Source organism: Lotus japonicus, chromosome 3, assembly GCF_012489685.1.
Source record: "Lotus japonicus ecotype B-129 chromosome 3, LjGifu_v1.2".
NCBI lineage: Eukaryota > Viridiplantae > Streptophyta > Magnoliopsida > Fabales > Fabaceae > Lotus > Lotus japonicus.
The window spans coordinates 21,709,904-21,716,888 of NC_080043.1; the positions used below are offsets into that span (position 1 = coordinate 21,709,904).

General features: G+C 37.8%; 1 pseudogene; it reads left to right on the top strand.

Moving 5' to 3' along the window:
- Positions 1-3,048: 3,048 nt before the first annotated feature.
- Positions 3,049-4,375, top strand: LOC130742517 (fasciclin-like arabinogalactan protein 11; annotated as a pseudogene).
- The last annotated feature ends 2,610 nt before the right edge of the window (positions 4,376-6,985 follow it).

Consider the following 6,985-nt stretch of genomic DNA (forward strand, 5'->3'; position numbering starts at 1 on the left):
AAACACCTCTTATCTTGAGCCACATCAGCAGAATCATTAAAACAAAATCTAAATAAAATTTGAGTTACTACAAATTTTACAACTGAACATGTGGAACAAGGATCAACTTGTAGCATCCAACTTGAGAATACTATTAACTTGTTCTAAAACCTTGGTAATGCATTGAAGTGGAAAATGAGCTTTATAGTATCATTAAAAAAAGGCTTAAATACTCTGGAGGTCCCTGAAATTGTATGGAGTATGAAAATAAGTCCATGAATTTTTTTTTTCCGATTTGGAATCCCTAGAATTGTTTTTTTAATCTAGATAAGTTCCTACCCGTATTTCATGCTTACGTGGCTTCATTTTTACACAATCACAGTTTCCACGTGGATTTCTTTTTTTTTTTTAAACCCAACTATTTTCCCTTCATCTTCTTCCTCTGAACCTCATCTTACTTTCAGCTTCTTCTTCAACAATTTTTTTTCTTTCTTCTCCGGCACCTTCTCCCTCAGATCTCTGCACCCCTTCGCCATCTCCACCACCCCTCTGATCGGAAGCAAAACGACATCGTTTCCCCCCACGATTTCACCCCAAGCAACCTCTTCAGCCTAAGAAAATCCACCGGATCCATAATCACCAGCGCGTTGGGGGGTTTGTGATTCTGGATTTGGGTCGAATTCCATCACCATCATGAACCCCTGGATCGAATCCCTCTGGCTTCCTCTTTCTCGATCTCTATGTTGGGGGTTTGTGATTCTGGATTTGGGTTTTTAGATTTGGAGTTTTTGGGTTGGGATGATGATGGGGGTTGGGAGAATAAAGAAAAAGAAATGGTGGAGGAGAGTTGGGTGGTTCTGCTACTGGTTTGGGAGACGCCCCTTCGTTGGAGGGTGAGTAGGTTGGTGTGGCAGGGGCAATTTTTTTGTAGTTGGAGGGTGAGTGGGTTTCTGGTTTCTTCTGGGGTGGGGGTGGGTTGCGGTGGTGGTTAGAGGTGAGTGGATTTCTGGTTTCTGGGGTGGGGGTGGGGTTGGTTGCGGTGGTGGTTAGAGGTGAGTGGGTTTCTGGAGAGGGGGTGGGGGTGGGTTGCGGTGGTGGCCGGTGGTCGGAGGTTGCTGAAGCAAACAAATCTGCAGGAGAAGGTGGACCTGAGGAATTGGATTGAAGATGATCTGTTTGATTTCTTAGGGATTAGGGATAATTAGAGTTAGGGATTAAATTTAAAATTAAAATGTTTAATTTTGTTTTATTAATCTATGTGTAATTAAAAAAAATTATAAAAGCCACGTGGATTTAATGACTATGCAAAAATATGCCAGATAGGCTTAAACCACGAGCAGGGACTTATTCTGATTAAAAAAACAATTTCAGGGATCCGGAATCGGAAAAAAAAATTCAGGGACTTATTTTCGTACGGGGCACAATTTCAGGGACCCTTAGAGTATTTAAGCCTTAAAAAAAACTTAAATTTGAGTTGTTTCAAGTTCTAGATATTCTTCCATGGTGGAGTTGTGTCCATTATCAGAGAGGTAAGAGATTCAAATTTATGAGAGTTTCTTTGATTTGCATATGATGCAAAATCTTAGGTATATCGCAAAAAAAAAACTCATTTTATTGACAACTAAAAAGCGTAGGTAAACCCTAAAATTCGTAGGTAAAGTACAATTACTAAAAGATAGCTAACGACTATAAAGTTGTAGGCATTTTCATTGTAAGTAAATTTTTACCCACGATTTTGGCAAAGCTATCAACAATTTAACAATGGCCAAAACCGCTAGTAACTTACCAAAGTTGTTGGAAACTTGTTGGCGACCTAAACACTCAATAATTTATGATGAAATAGACCACGTAACTAGACAGTGTAGGCTGTCAGTACTTTCTTTTTTTCTGACTCCTTCGATTCATCAGTACAATAAGGAGAATCGACATCCACTACCAGAAATTCCACATTTCGTGACTGAATTAGCAACCAAATAAAAGTAATCATTATCATTTTTTTGGTGCAAAGAAAAAACAAGGAAAGGAACAAACAGGGCAAAAGAGAAACGAAACTCCTAGCTCATCTGCCACAAGAAGACTCCCCAATCCCTCTAAAGGAAGAGCAATGGGCACGAACTCTTGATCTTGATTAGCCCCATGCTTAGCAAGATGGTCAACACGCGCATTTCCTCCCTAATCATTATCATGATTATTGTTTTTAATATAAATTGAAATTATTTTTAATCATTTTAATTTTATAATAAAATTATATTAAAAATATTATTTAAATTAAAATATCATACTAAATTTTATAGAAAATTTATTTTTAATTCAATTCTTGCGCATTGCACACACTAATTGACAATTATTCCAAAAATTAAGACACTGAGGACAAATGAATGATTATATATTTAAAAGAATGTTGAGAACTCAAATATGACTTCGAGTCACACATTGGTTAAATATAAGTGAGGTGAAAATTTTATTGAAGATGTAACTCATATAAAATGCCATAAGATTTTATGTAAAGATATGGTATTCATATTTTTGGGTAATTTTCGGTGTTGTCCAATAGACTCATGTATACCAACAAATCAGCTACAAGTAAAATCATTTAGATTTGAAGATGGATTATGCATAAAAGCAACACATCACACATGCATACATCCAATGTGATTATAAGCCTATGTCAAATCGAGCTCTCACTCTGTTTTCCCTGCAACCTCAATCCATAACTAAAAAATAAAATTTGTTTTTTCTTTCTTCCCTGACAAGCCATCTTAATCTCCTAGCAAGAAAATGAGCTATACACTCAAAACGCATCCAATTCTACTCACATGTTATGGAAGCTTTGCATCTCCCTCTACTTAACATGTCCCTTCAAACCAAAAAACATAATTGCTCCCTCACCCAAACTTGTCTCAGTCATTATTGAGACAACACCTTAATCCCCCCCCCCCCCCACCACAAAACAATATCTATATCCTCACAAATCACAATTAACCAAACAGTTTATCTTCCACCATTATCCCAAGGCCTCAATAAAACCCCATTCCTCCATCCATCCAAAACACCAATGAAATACTAGTCATTGCAACTACAATCACAACCACTTTAGTTCACTCCTAAATTTTTACCAATTAACCCAAAAATGATGCTTAAGCAATCTCTCTTATCCATCTCAGTAACAATTGTACTTTTAAAGCTCTATCCCACCATTACCATAGCAGCACTATCCCCTGTTTCTGCACAAGTTCAACCTCCCTCTGCTTCCCCACCCACCTCTCCCTTGCAACACCATTAGTCCCCACACTCCCCCAACCACCGAGTGACACTTCCACCGCCATTAACATCGTTAGAATCCTAAGAAAAGCCAACAATTTCAACATCTTCATCCGCCCCATGAAAACCACCCAATTGATCAACCAACTCAACTCCCAACTCTTAACCATCAAATCTAGTGGCTTAACCATTCTCGATGCAAGATTGGTAGAGGCTGCTGGACAGAAAATTATGGCACCGACACTGGAAAAAAAACGGCAACAACACAGAAAAAGAGAGAAGGCTAAGAATATTAGTTTGGAGGCTAGAGTTTCAACCTAAATTTGATATACTGTAAGATTGGATACTCTCACCAAATTGTGTGTGAGGTAGACAATGTTAGCTATAATAATAAAATTACAGAATATGCTAAGAATATTCTGAGACATATTACAAAATAAATCAATAAATAAAGAAATATCCCGTAGGATATTATGTCGATTTATCTCTAACACTCGCCCCTGAAGACAGCGCCTTCTCTGAACTCAAACCAGGCTCCCTCAACACCCTCTTTGAAGGCCAGAAGCTCGAGGTGCTTCAATTCCATGTTCTTCCATACATTGTCTCCAGCTCCAATTTTGACACCCTCGTGAACCCCGTGAGAACATTGGCAGGAAACAAACCCGGGAAGGTGGAGCTGAACGTGATTAGCTATGGTGGCAGTGTGAACATTTCCACGAGACAAGTTAACACCACAAACAATGACATCATATATACTTATAAGCATCTTGCTATTTATAAGGTTAGTAAGGTCCTTCGGAAATTTTCCCTAAGAAGACTATTGCGGCGGCGCCCGCTCTGGCGCCAGCGCCCAGAGATGCTGCGAAGGTGCCTGAGCCTGATAAGGAGAATCTATCGTCATCAGAATATTCTGACCAATCGTCGAAGGTTCTTCCCACTGACACTTCTGGTTGTGTGAGAATCAACATGTCTGGAAAGTGGGTGTTCCTTGTTCTTAGCACTGTGTTTGTGGCGGTGTTCACAATATGAACTATCAAAGGGTCTAACTAAGATATGATATATGATATTCGAGTGTTATTGTATCTCACCCCCAAAATCTTTGTATATTTACATGAATTTTAAAGTGTTATGTTAAGTTTGATTCTATAGCTAGTACAGGAGGCCAGGTAATTTTTTTTTTTTGTCAAAGATCAAAGATCAATTCATTAGAAAGGCACAAAGGCCCAAAGAGCAACATGCTGATCCCACACAGCCCAAGAGATAAACAGTAACCATATGGCTATGCCAACAGTTGTACAGTGTACACACATGTACAGAAACAGAAACAGAAACATTAAAACTAAAATCTGGTCTAACAAAACGACAGCGTACAGGGAACCAAACCCTAGCCCTCCACAGGAGAAAGGAGGTGGAGCGGTGGAAGATGTGGACACGGCGGCGTCACCAAGGCACAACCCAAGAAGCGATATGCTGCAGAAGAAGCAAAAAGATGATGAAACTTTGAACGTCTCTTCTTTAAAGCCTTGCCGGCTCTGCCGACTACAGAGAAACAACTCTGCTACCAGGCTATCAACAAACAAACCAGAAGATCAGATCTGAGGAGAGCTGAGACCAAGGGGGGCCGTCACAGGCGATGGCGGCCAAGAAGTGGATGGTGGTTGAGGGTGAAAGCGGTGGTGGCGTTGGAGAAGGCCACAAGGTGGTTCATGTGGTGGCTAGAGGTGGCTGCCGGTGAAACTAAGGGAGAGAGCATGATGGAGGGGGCAGTAGGGGGGTTGTTGTTGTTGAGATGAGGGCGGCGGAGGCATGGAGGTGGCGGCAGTTGTGGAGGAGGGCGGAGGGAGGGACAAGAGGTAACAGAAAAGGGGAAAAGAACCAGATTGGAAAGAAGAAAACCCACTTATTGGGTAGCAGATCCACCTATTGTGGAAGAGAACCCACCTATTGTGGGAAAGAAACCTACCTAACTGCAGGAAGAGATCTCCATGAAGGAGAAGGAACCCCCAATAGGGGAGAAAACCCCCAAAGGGGGTGGTGGCTACTCAAAGCGTTTGTGCCCTAGCAGAGGAAATATTTTTTGAAAAACTATTACTACTTTGCCAGGTAAATTTTGATTATACTTTTTGGTCGATCGTCTTGGGTTCTGATCTTGATGGCTCCTGTGTATGTGTATTTTATCGCCAATATTAGGAAACATTGAATAAATTTTGATTATACTATGTGCCTAGGCATCTGGTCATTCATGCATTACATTAATATGCAGAAAGCTAGATTTTGTCTATAGAAGTAGCTTTGTGCACAAACTTTTGAAAGTTTGGGACCGCTAAAATTTGTTGTCATCTTCAACATATTGTGACGGTTTAAACCACCGTCATTCCAATCGAAAGCTTTTAAATGTCGATTGTAACCACGGTTTGATGTCAACTTGCCATATTTTTTTTGAATTGCGGAGGTACTTACAACGGTTTAGAAATGCACTACATTTAGGGGAGTTATGATATATACACACATTTCCACTTCTTCTCCACCTTCATTTCTATCTATTTCTTTTATCTCTATCAATCAAATCACCTACCACATCTTTACTTTCTCTTTCATTTCTCCCTATCTCTCTCTTCCTTCACCTCTCTACACCTCATTTTTGAGGTGTGTACATATAATTATTTACATTTAGGGGGGGTCGAAACCACCAAAATTTGCAAAAATAACGGCCATAAATTACATGATTTTTTTGTTTGCTTCATGATTTTTTTGGAATAAATTTGACTAATAAAAGGAATTGTGGGAAGAGAGTTTCTTCTCTAACTTAAGCAAATAAAATACTGAACTACAAAATGGTTTGGGTGTAAGTTGGTTCTTGATTTGAGTGTTCTTGGTGATTATGAGAGATGAAGGATAGAAAATCTAATTTTATAGGTTAAATAAGTTTTTGGTTCATTTAAAATTGGTAAAATTTGGTTTTAGTCCCTCAACTAACACATCATATCATGTACCACGTCATCTTCCCCACGATGAGGGCGTGCCATGTAAGCGTTCACCGAACATGCAAGCACTTCTTGGTGTTTTTCAAGCAAGGAACCACAATCATTCCAAATATGTTTTGCTCTTTTGAAAACTTGATTCATACCCTGTTAGTTAAATCAACATATAAGTAAATAGAGAGGGAAAAGAGAAGAACACTAGTTACTTTTAAGTTTTATCCTATTTCACCCTATTCACTTAAGCTACCTCCTCAATAACTTTAGGATTTTCTACTATCTTTTAACAAATATTACAATAAATATTTCAGCCTCTTCAGCCTTTACAACCTCAAATATTATTTGCACACTTATCATTCCCATGCTCAAAGTATTTTCAGTCTCTTTAGACTTATAACCCCAAATTAAATATTATTTACACATTTAACATTTCCTGTTCCACGCTCAAAATAGATATTACTAGATATTATACCCGTGCGTTGCACGGGTTTACTTACAATATTTTTTACCAATATATAAAAATTATTATAGTTTAACTAAATAAAAATTAAAATATTTTTTAATTATAAATATAAAAATTTTTGTTAAGACATTTCAATAAATATTATTATAGTTCTTTTTGTATAAATAATTAATATTACTCAAATTTAATTATTAGCACAGAAATAATTTTAACAATTAAAAAATATATTTATTTATAATATGAAAAAGTATTAACTTAATTTAAAATATTTAAATTACGTAAAAAATGTTAATTAATAAGTATT